Source organism: Ovis aries, chromosome 4 (assembly GCF_016772045.2).
Source record: "Ovis aries strain OAR_USU_Benz2616 breed Rambouillet chromosome 4, ARS-UI_Ramb_v3.0, whole genome shotgun sequence".
Taxonomy (NCBI): domain Eukaryota; kingdom Metazoa; phylum Chordata; class Mammalia; order Artiodactyla; family Bovidae; genus Ovis; species Ovis aries.
In genome coordinates this window covers 89849018-89864828 of record NC_056057.1, presented here as the reverse complement: position 1 = coordinate 89864828, position 15811 = coordinate 89849018, and the positions used below count along the sequence as shown (strand labels likewise).

General features: G+C 38.5%; 1 non-coding gene across 1 annotated transcript; it reads left to right on the top strand.

Annotated features, from left to right (window-relative positions):
• The first annotated feature begins 8729 nt into the window (after positions 1–8729).
• Positions 8730–8950, top strand: LOC114114662 (small nucleolar RNA U3). Its single transcript, XR_003589281.2, has one exon. It is a non-coding gene; the product is annotated as a small nucleolar RNA U3 (small nucleolar RNA).
• Positions 8951–15811: the final 6861 nt, after the last annotated feature.

Sequence of the window (15811 nt, the reverse complement as noted above, 5' to 3'; positions counted from 1 at the left end):
GGACACCTTTTTTGGGTGTTAGTTCTTAAAAGGTCTTGTAGGTCTTCACAGAACCGTTCAACTTCAGCTTCTTCAGCATTACTGATCTGGGCATAGACTTGGATTACCATGATATCAAATGGTTTGCCTTGAAAACGAACAGAGATCATTTTGCTATTTTTTAGATTGCATCCAAGTACTGCATTTTGGACTCTTGTTGACTGTGATGGCTACTCCATTTCTTATAAGGAATTCTTGCCCGCAGTAGTAGATATAATGGTCATCTGAGTTCAATTCACCCATCTCAGTCCATCTTAATTCATTGATTCCTAGAATGTCAATGTTCATCGACATTGCCAACTCCTGTTTGACCACTTCCAATTTGCCTTGGTTCATGGACCTAACATTCCAGGTTCCTATGCAATATTGCTCTTTACAGCATCAGACCTTGCTTCTATCACCAGTCACATTCACAACTGGGTGTTGTTTTTGCTTTGGCTCCATCCTTTCATTCTTTATGAATTGTATGAATTGTAAATATAATTATTTCCCCATGCTGTTTAGTGAAATTTTATTCTATATTCTAGCCATTTTTATTACTTAGAATATAAAACTTGATTGCAATTTTCTGATATTATATATATGTATATACACACACAGACATTCACACATACATATGTACACTTGATCTTTTTAATCAAAAACTCTTGATTGAGTATCAGATATGTTTCAGGAAGAGAGCAAGTCTAGGGATGCAGTGGCCAAACCAACATAATTCTACACATTGCAAAAATTTGTAGATGCCTAAATGTAAGATGCAGAGAAGGTAATGGCACCCCACTCCAGTACTTGCCTGGGAAATCCCATGGATGGAGGAGCCTCGTAGGCTACAGTCCATGGTATTGCTAAGAGTCGGACATGACTGAGCGACTTCACTTTCACTTTTCACTTTCATGCATTGAGGAAGAAAATGGCAACCCACTCCAGTCTTCTTGCCTGGAGAATCCCAGGGACAGAGGAGCCTGGTGGGCTTCCATCTATGGGGTCGCACAGAGTCAGATACGACTGACGCAACTTAGCAGCAGCAGCAGCAAACATAAGATGCAATACTCTACTCCCAGTATATAACATAGAAGAAAATCTAGACGACCATGGTCATGACAATGACTTCTTAGATACAATGCCAAAGACACAGTCCATGAAAGATAGATTTAATAAGCTGAACTTTATTAAAATAAAAACATCTGCTCTGTGAAAGGCAATATCTAGAAAATGAGAAAACAAGCTAAATACTGGGAGAAAATATTTTCAACAGACACATATGACAAAGGATTGCTATCTAAAGTCTACCAAAACAAAACTCTTGATACTCAACAATAAGAAAATGAACAACTCAAATTTACAACGGGCAAAAGATCTGAACGTTAACAAAGAAGATATAGAGATGACAAGTAAGCATATAAAAAGAGCCTTCACATCATATGTCATCAGGGAAATGCAAATGAAAACAATGGTGATATTCCACTACACATCTATTAGAATGGCCGAAATCTGGGACACTTGTAACACCAAATGTGGTGAGGACATGGAGCAAGAGGAACTCTCATCCACTGCTGATGGGAATCCAAAATGCAACAGCTACTTTGGGAGCCACTTTGCTCAATTCATACAAAATTAAACACACTTTTACAACATGATACAGAAATTGTGCTCCTTGACATTTATCCAAATTGCTTAAAAACTTACAGTCACACAAAAATCTGCACAAAGATGCTTATAGAAGCTTTATTCATAATTGCCAAAAGTTGGAAGCCACAAAGAGGACTTTCAATAGGTGAATGGATGAATAAACTATGACACATTTGGACAATGGCATATTATTCAGCCTTGAAAAGAAATGAACTATCAAGGTGTGAAAAGACATAGAGGAAACTTAAGTACATATTACTAAGTGAAAGAAATCAGTCTGAAAAGTATTCCAAGCATATAACATTCTGGAACAGGCAATGGAGATGGTAAAATACAGTGTTTTCTAGGAGTTAAGAGGGAGGAAAGGATAAGCAGGAAGAGCATAGAGGACTTCCAGGGCCATGGAACTCTTCTATATAATGCAATAATCATGGATTCATGTCCCTATACATTTTTCAAAACCTGTAGACATACAATGTCAAGAGTAAACCACAAAGTAAACTGCAGACTTTGAGTGATAATGATGTGTCACTCTAAGTTCACTGATTTTATTGATAGTGGGGGAGGCTGTGCATATGTGGAGACACAAGTGTAAGAAAACTCTGTACTCTCCGCTCAAGTTTGCTGTGAACTTAAAAATTCATTTTTTTAAATTGTTTGCTGTACTGGGTCTTCATTGTGGTGCTTGGTCTTTCTCTAGTTGCTGCACATGAGCTTATTGACCAGTGGCAATAGGGATCTTAGTTCCCTGACCAGGGATCAAACCCACGTCCTCAGCATTGGAAGGCAGATTCTGAAACAGTGGACCATCAGAGAAGTCCCTTAAAAATTCTTTGAAAAATAAAATCAATTTAAGTGGCAGAGCATTATTGATAAAACTGTGTTCATGGGAGCTATATTTGCAACACAGAAAACCTAGAAACATGTATGTGTGATCAGTAAAGAGTTTGTTAAGTATATTGTGAAATATGTAATTCCATTAAACAGTGTGAAGTATTTCCTAGTTTCTCATTGTCTTTTAACTTTTTCTTTTGTTTTACCATCAAAGCCCTCATAAGACATAAGTCAGTTTTAAGGACTCAGTTACAGATTGATACCTGTCAAATAAATATTTCCTGCTTCTCCCTGAAGCCACTCCACCCCTTTTCCATCCTGAAGAAGCCAGCAGCAGCCTAGTATTTGGGAGAAAGACAACAGATAAGAAGCCAAACACACCTCACTTCTCTCATGGCAGATGTGTTCCTGACAGATTTAAGCCAAAGAAAAAAGAAAAATATTGACTTTCTATTAAACTTTGAATTTAACTCTATAATGACTGACCAGGGTGCTAAAATCTGGTCATTGTAACTACGGGCCTGTGAAAGATGCAACTCTGAGATGTTTAGCCTGATGTTCAATCTCATACCAGGTGTTTCAATAAACTGGGGTTGTCCAATAAGTAGCAAATGGAAGGGCGATATTCCCAAACAGCAATGAGGAGACACCTACTCTTTCCATGGCAATGGGAGGTGACAGGTGAAAGACAAAACAACCATCAGTCAAGAAGGCTGCAGGGGAAAATATCCAGGAGGTGGATAGAGGTTTGATTGCAAAACAATGTGAATGTACTTAAGGTCACTGAGCTGTACATTTAAGCAACCATTAAAATGGTAATTTTATGGTATGTTTAATTTACCATAGTTAAAAAATTCTTAAAAACAAATCTTCAGGGGAAGCAGAGGACAGCCAGTTTTCTGTTATATAAAGAAAATTAAGTGACCATTCAGAAAAGAGATGTTTGATCTAGAGGATTTTCTTGACTGCAGATTTAAATTACAGGGATAAAATGGACAGATTTGTCAGGTCAGGGAAAGATGTGAATTTGGCTCCCTGAGAAGATAGAGAGAGAAAAATACAAATGATAAAAATAACCTGGGTGTTTTGGCTTTATGTGTTAATGATGTGATGGATGCATTCTGATGGAGTCTTACAGGAAAGTCATACAGAGTGGTGTAAGTCAGAAAAACCAATATCATATATTAATGCACATATGTGGAATCTAGAAAAATGTTTCAGAAGAACCTATTTGTAAAGCAGAAATACAGACACAGACGTAGAGAATAAATGGATGGACACCAATCGGGGAGGAGGGAGTTGGATTAACTGGGACATTGGGATTGACATACATACATTACTATGCCCCAAATAGATAACTAGTGACAACTGTATAGCAGAGGGAACTCTACTCAGTGCCCTATGGTGACCTAAATGGGAAGGAAATCCAAAAAGAGGGGATATATGTGTTTGTATAGCTGACTTACTTTGGTATACAACAGAAACTAATACAACCTTATAAAGCAACTATATGCCAATGAAACTTATTTTTTAGAAAGAGATATAAATTGTCAGTTCCAAAGATAACCTCCACTGTCTATGGTATATTAGATATTGTGTACCAAGAAGTATTGGGAAAGGGACATCATTTTGCCAACAGCACTCAGAGCCCTGTGGGTCTCACATTCAATTCTGGCAAGGAAGCGTCAAAGGTGAAAAAGATGAGCTTTCACCAAGTTATTTGTTATGCCAAATAATAATGTGAACCAAGCAAAAATGTGAACCAATAAACATGACTCCAAAAGCCCGTGTGTATAGGTATGTGAACATATATGTCTACATATATATGTTGTTGTTCAGGCGCTAAGTCATGTTCGACTTCTTCCAACCTCATCAGATAAGCTCAGTTCAGTCGCTCAGTCATGTCTGATTCTTTGCGACCCCATGAATCGCAGCATGCCAGGCCTCCCTGTCCATCACCAACTCCCAGAGTTTACTCAAACTCATGTCCATTTCCATTGAGTCTGTGATGCCAACCAACCATCTCATCCTCTGTTGTCTCCTTATCCTCCCTCCCAGCATCAGAGTCTTTTCACAAGAGTCAGCTCTGCACATCAGGTGGCCAAAGTATTGGAGTTTCAGCTTCAACATCAGTCCTTCCAATGAATACCCAGGACTGATCTCCTTTAGGATGGACTGGTTGGATCTCCTTGCAGTCTAAGGTACTCTCAAGAGTCTTCTCTCACACCACAGTTCAAAAACATCAATTCTTCAGCGCTCAGATTTCATTATAGTCCAACTCTCATATTCCTACATGACTACTGGAAAAACCATACCCTTGACTAGACAGACCTTTGTTGACAAAGTAATGTCCCTGCTTTTTAACATGCTATCTAGTTTGGTCATAACTTTCCTTCCAAGGAGTAAGCATCTTTTAATTTCATGGCTGCAATCACCACATGCAGTGATTTTGAAGCCCAAAAATATAAAGTCAGCCACTGTTCCCACTGTTTCTCCATCTATTTGCCATGAAGTGATGAGACCGGATGCCATGATATTAGTTTTTTGAATGTTGAGCTTTAAGCCAACTTTTTCGCTCTCCTCTTTCACTTTCATCAAGAGGCTTTTAGCTCCTCTTCACTTTCTGCCATAAGGGTGGTGTCATCTGCATATCTGTAAGGTTATTGATATTTCTCTTGGCAGTCTTGATTCCAGCTTGTGCTTCATCCAGCCCAGTGTTTCTCATGCTGTACTCTCCGTGTAAGTTAAATAAGCAAGGTGATAATATACAATCTTGATGTACTCCTTTCCCTGTTTGGAACCAGTCTTTTGTTCCATGTTCAGTTCTAAGTGTTGCTTCCTGACCTGCATATAGGTTTCTCAAGAGGCAGATCAGATGGTCTGGTGTTCCCATTTCTTTCAGAATTTTACACCGTTTGTGGCCCACACAGTCAAAGGCTTTGGCATAGTCAATATAGCAGAAATAGATGTTTTTCTGGAACGCTTGCTTTTTCAATGATCAAATGGATGTTGGCAATTTGATCTCTGGTTCCTCTGCCTTTTCTAAACTCAACTTGAATATCTGGAAATTCATAGTTCATGTGCTGTTGAAGCCTAGTTTGGAGAATTTTGAGTATTACTTTACTGGTGGCTCTATGCTGGGGTTAACGCTGACCTCCCCCAAGAGGGCTTATGCCACACCCAGGTCTGCTGCACCCAGAGCCCCTGCCCCTGTGGCAGACCACTGCTGACCCAGACCTCTGCAGGAGACACTCAAACACTCAAAGGCAGGTAGTCTGGCTCAGTCTCTGTGGGGTCTCCTCGTGCGCGCAAGGTTTTGTTTGAGCCTTCTGAGTGTCTCTGGTGGGTATGGGGTTTGATTCTAAACACAATTTCGCCCTTCTTACTATCTTGCTGGGGCTTCTGCTTTGCCCTTGGACATGGATTTTTTTTTTTTTTTTTTTTTTTGGTGGGATCCAACATTCTCCTGTCGATGGTTGTTCAGCAGCGAGTTGTAATTCTGGAGTTCTCACAGGAGAAGATGAGCACACATCCTTCTACTCTGCCTTCTTGGGTTTTTTCCTGAATGGTTCAGGACTCTTGAATTCACTATCAGTTCAGTTCAATCGCTCAGTCGTGTCCGACTCTTTGCGACCCCATGAACTGCAGCACGCCAGCCCTCCCTGTCCATCACCAACTCCCGGAGTCCACCCAAACCATGTCCACTGAGTCGGTGATGCTATCCAACCGTCTCATCTTCTGTCGCCCCCTTCTCCTCCTGCCCTCAACCTTTCCTAGCATCAGGGTCTTTTCAAATGAGTCAGCTTTTTGCACCAGGTGGCAAAAATATTGGAGTTTTAGCTTCAACATCAGTCCTACCAATGAACACTCAGAACTGATCTCCTTTATGATGGACTGTATCTCCTTGCAGTCCAAGGGACTCTCAAGAGTCTTCTCCAGCACCATAGTTCAAAAGCATCAATTCTTCGGTGCTCAGCTTTCTTTATAGTTCAACTCTCACATCCATACATGACCACTGGAAATACCATAGCCTTGACTAGACGAATTCACTATACTCAACTGATTTACTCCTGATGAACTAAAAGATCAAACTAAAAAAGTCATAGCAAAATAATCAGGTGTGTGGAGCTTGAGGTCTTTTAGTTTTGAAATACTAGCAGGGTCAGTTTTGACAGATTTAAGAGATAATGGTAATGCTAGCTTTTACAATAGTATTCTACTGTAGATATTTCATAATCTAAAAAATATATTACATTTGAATAGCATTGTATCTTTCTTTTTAATTTATTAAGTCATCTTATTTTTTTCAAACAGTTTAAAATAGGTATTTTTTAATGGTTAGCTTTGCCTTTAGCACCTTTTGTTTCTGATTTTAAAATTAAAGAGTTAATAACAGGGAAAGAGCTGTAAGCTGCTCAACAGTGACATATATTCAAGCTGCAAACTTTCGTGGGGAAGTCTTTAAAAGATGAAAAAAAAAAAAAACCAAAATAAAAACTTCCCAACTTGGGCTCCCCAACATTGGGTTAGGTTTTAAACTTTAGATTAATAATAAATGTAGCTCTAGAATACACAAAATAGAGTGGTTTGAGCTTGATTTGCACCCTTAAATGGGTATAAAAATGCAAAGGATAAATTTAAATTTTATTAAACAGGATTCTCAGAAACAGAGAAGCCATTTTTTTGATAATATGGAAAAATGAGAAGAAAGTGTTCATTTAAAAACTCTCTACCTGAAGATTATGAAAAGATTTATAATAGAGACAGCTGTAGGGAAGAGAGAGATATTTTTAAATTTAATTTTTCAGAACTCCATATGGATATTTAAATTTAGAATTATCAAGAAAAATTTATTTTATAAAATAACAGAAACTTCTGCAACAGGCATCTGGGGAGATCTTTATTTTGGGAGGTATCAAGTATTACATTGTTTCCTTTGGCAGTAGTTATACTTAAGAGATTTCATGCTCAGCTTTCTCCCAAACTCATCAATCTTCTTCTTCAAGGGATGGATAAGAGATGAGGCAGAGGAAAGATAGAAGTGTTCCTACCATACTATTCTGTTTGTACACGAAAATGGTGGGAACAAATTTCTAATACATGTCTATAGGGTGAGCAGATGTTCTGATGTGCTGGCTTAGTTGTTCAGCTGTATCTGACTCTTTGTTACCCCATGGACTATAGCCTGGCAGGCTTCTCTGTCCATGGAATTCTCCAGGCAAGAAAACTGGAGTGGGATGCTATTTCCTTCTCCAGGGGATCTTCCCAACCAAGGGATCAAACTTGGGTCTCTCATATTTCAGGCAAATGCTTTGTGTGCTAGGGAATGTCACAATTACACCCATTATCCCAGGTGATTATTAGTAGTGCACCTTTTAATTCTTAATTTAGCTACAATTCAGACAATAAATATGTACATCTAGCATATGTAGTAAGTGCCCTATATAGACTGAGGAGAAGAATAACAAGATCTTTCTCAGTTTCCCATGGGATTGAGTTTTTGTGGCTCAGCTGGTAAAGAATCTACCTGCAATGCGGGAGACCTGGGTTTGATCCCTGGGTTGGGAAGACCCTCTGGAGAAGGGAAAGGCTATCCTCTCCAGTATTCTGGCCTGGAGAATTCCATGGACTCTATAGTCCATGGAGTCACAGAGTTGGATACGACTGAGCAACTTTCACTTTCACTTTCTTAAGTCTCAATAAGGCCATTATAAGTTGAAACTCCATTTAGTAAACCTAGCCTATAGAACATCATAGCTGTGTGCAGCCTACCTTAAACATACTCAGAACACATACATTAACCTCCTGTTGAGCAAAATCAACTAACAAAAGTTTATTTTATAATATAATGTTGAATATCTCATGAAATTTATTGACTACTCTAATAAAAAGAAAAAAAAAAAAAAACCAGAATGGTTGAGTGGGAGCAGAATGGTTATAAGGGTATGAGCTATTTACCCCCATGCTCATGTGGCCAGCTGGAAGCTGTGGCACTGCAGCTGCCCAGCATCACAAGAGAGTAAGTAGGGCAAATCACTAGCTCCTGGAAAAGATCAGAATTCAAGACCTGAAGTATGGTTTTCACTGGATGAACATTGCTTTTGCATCATTGTAAAGCAGAAGAATCATGGAACCACTCTAAGTCAGGAATCATCTGCACCAAAAACAGAAATTTCAAATCTCAAGGATCATTTCTATGAGCTTCCCTCATGGCTCAGACAGTAAAATTGTCTGCTTGCAATGCTGGAGACCTGGGTTCAATCCTTAGTTCATTATGAAAGAAGTTTCTCTGAATGTGTAGAGCACCTGAAACCCTAAGTAAGAAGCTTAGTGTTCCCTCATGAGTGTGAAGCTGCTTTTTTGGTGTTGGTTCTTCAACTGCCATTTGCCACTGATGATCATTCTTCTTTTCCTTTGGGGAACAAGAGGGAGAGGACACTGCCTGAGTAAAACAAAGGACAAAAAATAATCTTTAAAGTACTTTCTAATTTGCCTACAAACTGGAGGAATATATGAAATGGCAAAAAAATGTAAAATCAAAACAATAAATTGGTGACATCAGTTCATATGATAATTTTATTAACTTTATTCTTTATTTATGGGAATTTAACAGCTTAGAAATGAGGTTTTTTTATTTTAAAATTTAACTAGAGAATTATTAGTAATCTTCGTTAAGCCAATTTATACTTTTTCCCCTCTTTCTTCTCATGAGAGGAAAGTCTTCATATAATCTTTGGTTCAAATTAATGAGCACATTGAAATATTTTATATATTTGCAAGAGAATGTTAACATCCATTCATACAGAATAAACAAAAATTTATTTTCTCAATTCATAACTACAATGCTACCCCCAACCCCACTCAATATCACTTAAATTTAAGAAACAATAGTTTTAGACACATAAATTGATGGAACAGAATAGAGAGTTCAGAAATAAACCCACTTATATACATAGTCAATTAAATTATGAGAAGGGAGCCAAGAATATACAATGGGGAAAGGAAGCCTCTTCAATAACTGGTGTTGGGAAAACCAAAAAGCCACATGCAAAAGAATGAAATGGGACCACTAACTTATACCATATGCAAAAATTAACTCAAAGTGGATTAAAGTCTTGAATGTAAGACCTGAAACCATAAAACTCCTAGAAGAAAGCACAAGTCACAAATTCCTTGAATTACCGTGGCAATGATTTTTTTTTAATTTGATACTAGAAATAAAGGCAATGATGTTGAAAATAAACAAGCTGGATTAAATCAAAGTAAAATTTCTACACAGCAAAGGAAATCATCAGCAAAATTAAAAGGCAACCTACTGAATGGGAGAAAATATTTGCAAAACATATAGGATCAAGGGTTAATATTCAAAATATACAAAGAATCAGAACAACTCAATGGAAAAAAAAACAATGATTTTAAATGGGCAGAAGATCTGAATATTAATATTTCCAAAGAAGACATAGAGAAGGCCAACAGGTACATGAAAAGGTGCTCCACATCACAAATCATTAGGAAATGCAAATCAAAATCACAGTGAAATACCACCTGACACTATTAGAGTGAATATTACTAAAAAAGCTAGAAATAGCAAATGCTGGTGAGGAAGGATGTGGAGAAAGAGAACCCTTGTATACTAATGACAGTAAAGTAAACTGGTGTAGTCACTGGGAAAACAGTATAGAGCTTCCTCAAAAATTAAATGTGCTGCTGTCACATGATACAGCAATTCCACTTCTGGGGATTTATCTAAAGAAAACAAAAATACCTACTAGAAAAGATAAATGCACTCCCACGTTCAATGAAGCATTATTTACAATAGCCAAGCTATGGAAACAATCTGTGTTCATGGATCAATGGATTAAAAAATGTGATACACACATATGCATATATGATGAAATGTTATTTAGACATAAAAAGTGATATCTTGCTATTTTCAACAACACAGATGGATCTTGTGGGGATTACATTAGGTAAAACAAATCAGACAGAGAAAGACAGATACAATAGGAGCTCACTTATACGAGGAATCTAAAACCAAGCTCACAGATACAGAGAACAGACAGCTGGTTGCCAGATTGGGGAGTGGGAAGGAGGAGATGGGAGAAATGGGTAAAGTGAGTCAGAAGGCAAAAACTTTCAGTTATAAAAGAAATAATCCATGAGGATGTAATGTATAGCAGAGTGATCATCCTTAATAATACTATATTTCATATTTGGAAGTTGCTAAGAGAATGAATATTAAAAATTCTCATAACAAGAAAAAATTTTGTAACTATATATGGTGACAGATAGTTAACTAGACTTATGATGGATACCATCTAGCAGTATATTCAGATGTCAAATCATTATGTTCTACACCTGACATTAATATAATGTTGTATGTAAGTCACGGGGCTTCCCCAGTGGCTCAGCCTGTAAAGGATCCCCCTGCAAAGCAGAAGACCTGGGTTCGATCCCTAGGTTGGGAAGATCCCCTGGAGAAGGAGATGGCTGCCCACTCAGTATTCTTGCCTGGAGAATGCCATGGACAGAAGAGTCTGCTCCTCAGTCCATGGGGTCGCAAAAGAGTCAGACATGACTTAGCGACTAACACTTCACTTCATAAGTTATATCTCAATTTCTTTTTTGTTTTAGTTTTTAAATGTTTTAGTTTAGTAAGATTTTTTTCAAGTGTTTCAGTATAAACCAAAAATTAATGAGAAATATATAAGTAAACATCAAAATTGATCACATCCACATGAGTCAACAGAGACAAGAAATGAGCAGTTGATAAAAGAAAATTAATGAGGCTTCAAGGGAATGAAATAGAAATACAAAATAATTATGTTTCAAAATAACATTGAGATTTGAAATGGATGAGTATTATACTAGAAAGAATTTTTAAATGCAGAGAAACAGTGACTGCATTCTAATTAAATCATAACAGATGATAGACTTTTTTGACTTTTTAAGTACCAAAAGAAACATCTATTTTTACTTTATAATGAATTCATGTACCAAAAAAATATATTCAGAAAAAAATTCATATTGGGATTGAAGTCAAAGAAAGACCTAGTTTAAAATGCAAGACATTCATTGTAGAAAAATATGTCTGCTAAAAAGAACAAAAAGAACAAAAAATATGGAGCCAAAATGAATAAATAAAAAGTGTTTTACAAAAATGTTAACAAAAGAATTCATTATTGCCTTTCAAAGTAGTATATATCTGAAAAGATCTAGGAAAATGAACTGCTCATGAAAGAGTAAGGAATTGAAAATATTACCTAAAAAGGAGTTATAAGTCATTTTTTTCTTGCCTCATAACAAGAAAATTACAGGCAATGTACAATTAAGAGATAACACATCTTTATATAAGGCCATGAGGGGAAGGAAGAGAAGAGAGTACTTTGAACGTGAATCAGTCAGAGAGAAGCGGCACTACTATTTAACAGTATGAAAGGAGTTTGGAATAAGTCTACTGATGTATTTAGAGTTAACTGATAAATATGGGTGCCTCACCTGAATGACTGTAATACCCTCTTACAAGTCTTCCATGAGCTTCTCAGTGGTAAAGAATATGCCTGTCAATGCAGGAGGCCCAAGAGATGTAGGTTTGATCCCTGGGTCTGGAAGATCTCCTGGAACAGGAAAAGGCAAGTACTGCAGTATTCTTGCCTGGAAAATTCCATGGACAGAGGAACCTACAGTCCATAGGGTCACAAAGAGTCAAATGCAACAGAGGGCATGCACACACACACACACACACACACATACACACACACACACACACACACACACACATCTCCCAACTTATACTCCTGCATCCTCCAATCTAGCTGCAACATGGCAACCACAGAGTCCTCTTAAAACCTTAAGTCAGACAATACCCCTTCTGTGCTCAAAGCTCTTCAATGATGCCCCATGTGCCTCAGCATAAACAAGGTTTTATATGATCCTGGAAGGCCCTGCATGATTGGGACACAGTTACCTACCTCTCTGACTTCCTCCCCTTACTCTCCCCAGGATCACTCTCTGTAGTCACGTGGGCACCCTTGGAGTCATGACAACAGACCAGTGAGGTGTCTTCCTCAGAGCCTTTGCACAATAAATATTATATCTATTGTCTATCTGTGCAGCTCTAGAATGCAAGTTTTGAAAGGGTGAACACCATGGTCTCTTTCGTTCCATCCCAAGAACGTGGTAGAGTCTCTGATACATACTAGATGCTTGCCAAGTGAATAAATGAATGATGAAGAGTTAATAAAAATAGATTTCTAAGATATGTTGAAGTAAGAGGTTTATAAAATAAAGCAAATGCTACACAGATTCATCAAAATTTAATAATTGGGGAAATGTTTGCACTGTGCTTAGTTGCTCAGTCATAGCTGACTCTTTTCAACCCCACAGACTGTAGCCCACCAGGCTCCTCTGTCCGTGGGGATTCTCCAGGCAAGAATACTAGAGTGGGTTGCCATTCCCTTCTCCAGGGGACCTTCTCCACCCAGGGATCAAATCGAGTATTCCGCATTGCAGGTAGATTCTTTACTGTCTGAGCCACCAGGGAAGCCTGTAAACACATAAACAACAAACAATAATAAAAAGCAAATAAAGGCTACATCTTTATTTGGTGAAACTCTGGCAGAGGAAAAAAAATCTTTGAAAGACCTTGCATCAGTAATTATATGCTCTTGTCTGGAAATTACGTATAACACTTCCATCACAACTCATTACCCATTAACTTGAAATAGACACGTGGCCCCACCCAACAAAAACGGGGACCAGAAAGTACATTCCTACCATTTATCCGAAGGCAGGAAGCTAGAAACCCTTGATGAGTTAAGTGTTCATGATTAAGTATCAAACCCAGGTCTCCTGATTGCAGGTGGATTCTTTACCATCTGAGCTATCCGGGAAGGCCTAAGATATGTTACAGTCATCATAACGAATTTCATTAATGATTTTTACTTGAGGACGTTAATTTGTTACCCACATCTTTCCTTCCTTCCTTCTTCACTTTCTTCCTTTTTCCCTTCCTTCTTCCTCCCTTCAGCAAATATTCTATGTGCAGCTAATGGTACTGGACTATGAAGACACAACAGTTCATAACAAGATTCCTACCCCCACAGAGCTTATAGCCTACCAACAGTAAATAGGACAGCAGAATTTTAAAATGTAAATAGTCATGGATTGTGGTAAATGTTATAATGGAGATAAACACTTGATAAAGAATGAGCAGGGTAGTCAGGAAAATCTGAAGAGATACTGGAGATGAGATCTGGGGACTCTGAGGCAGCTAGGATTGCAAAGATCCAGCTGAATTCTGAAGAGAATTCCAGACATAAGGCACACGATTGAGGAATAATAGAGTCCTATATGGTCTAAACTGTGAGAGGGAGAAGGAAAGTGATGAGGAATGAAGTTAGAGAAGCAAGCAGAGACCAACCCACGCAGAGCCTTACACACACAGAGCCTTGTTGATGGAGATGATGGGTTTCGATTTTGTTCCAAGATCAATGGAAAGCAATCAAATGGTTTTAAGCAGGATTAATATGATTTCTTTTATGTTTTTAAAAGATTACATTGACTTCTAAGAGAAATACAGAATGAATGGGAGACTGTTAGAAAGTCAGATGCAGAAATAGAGTAGGTTTTGATTAATTTTAGAAATGAAAATGGGAAGAAAGGAAAGGAATCAAACCAATTTAGTAAGAAAGTCAACAAGATTTCCTATTGGACTAGTTGTGGAGATAAAAGGGAAAACTCAAAGACTGAGGAAACTGAAGAGTGAGGCCATTTACTGAAAGGAAAAGACAGAAGAAATAAATCGGAATTGAGGACGATTTAAGAATTCTTATTTAACACCCTAAATTATAAAGGCTTCTCAAATGGCCAAGAAGAGATGCCATGTATGCTAGAAGTTTTAATCTTGATTTAACATTTATTAAAGAGTCCTATAAGGCAATAGCAACACACTCCGGCACTCTTGCCTGGAAAATCCCATGGACGGAGGAGCCTGGTGGGCTGCAGTCCATGGGATCGCTAAGAGTCGGACACGACTGAGCGACTTCACTTTCATTTTCACTTTCATGCATTGGAGAAGGAAATGGCAACCCACTCCAGTATTCTTGCCTGGAGAATCCCGGGGATGGGGGAGCCTGGTGGGCTTCCATCTATGGGATCACACAGAGTCGGACATGACTGAAGCAACTTAGCTTAGCTTAGCTAAAAGCATCCTAGGTAGTGCTAGTGGTGAAGAATCTGCTTCCCAATGCAGGAGACACAAGAGACATAGGTTCAATCCCTGGCTAGGACGATCCCCTGGAGGAGGGCATAGCAATCCACTGCTGTTTTCTTGCCTGGAGAATCCCATGGACAGAGGAGCCTGGTGGACTACAGTTCATGGGGTCACAGTCAGACATAATTGAAGCAATTTAGCGTGCACACACACACACACTTATTATGAGCATTGGATGCATTACTTAATGTATATAGCATGGTCATAATTTTAAGTCATATTGTGTCATACATACATTTCACACATATATGTTTATTTATGAATATACTTATTGTCTTAAAAAATTACATAAAATGCAGCTGCTTTGTCTACAACTACTTGGGTTTTCAATCCTCTATATCTGAATAAGAAAAATTTTAACTGTCCAATTCCATTTAAGTTTAATCCAATCCAACGTCTTTAAAAGTATAATGTTTGTTTCTATAGTATAAGTCTCACCTGGTCTCCTCAATTTTGCCTCTCCCCTAGAGATGGTGTCCTTTCACACAGAGGTACGTGGGGACAACTCCTACAACCTCACGGCAGCAGGGAGCCATCAGGGGTCTCGAGCATCATGTCCTCTGCCTCTTCTGGTTTCAGTGGAATTTCTTTATCCATCAGGACGCTGCTGAAAGCTCTCCAGCCCAGTGTTCAATTTCTTGAGGTCAGCTCATCCTATATAGGCTCAAAGGCAACGCAGCTCTAGGACTTACTCCTTCTGACCTCGGTTCATCCTCAGGTTGGGATATGACCGCCCACATGGTGCTTCCTCCCAGAGCCTCAGATGGAGAGTAGAGGGTGGAAGTGAACCTCCCCACTCTTGGTGTTCCTCTCACTTAAAGAATGCCCAGATCTAGATGGAGCCACAACCCAGAGAGGGGAAAATGTGGAGAGACATCCGCTTTCTTTACTCTTTTACTGTTCTCTTCTTCCCATAATTACCCTTTGTTTGAAAGTGGTGAGTTTTACTGCAGAGAGGGCCTGGCTGCTGTCACAGGTAGAAGGGGTAAGATCTCTCCATCACTGGTGAACTGCTAAGCCAAATCCTCCAAGCTT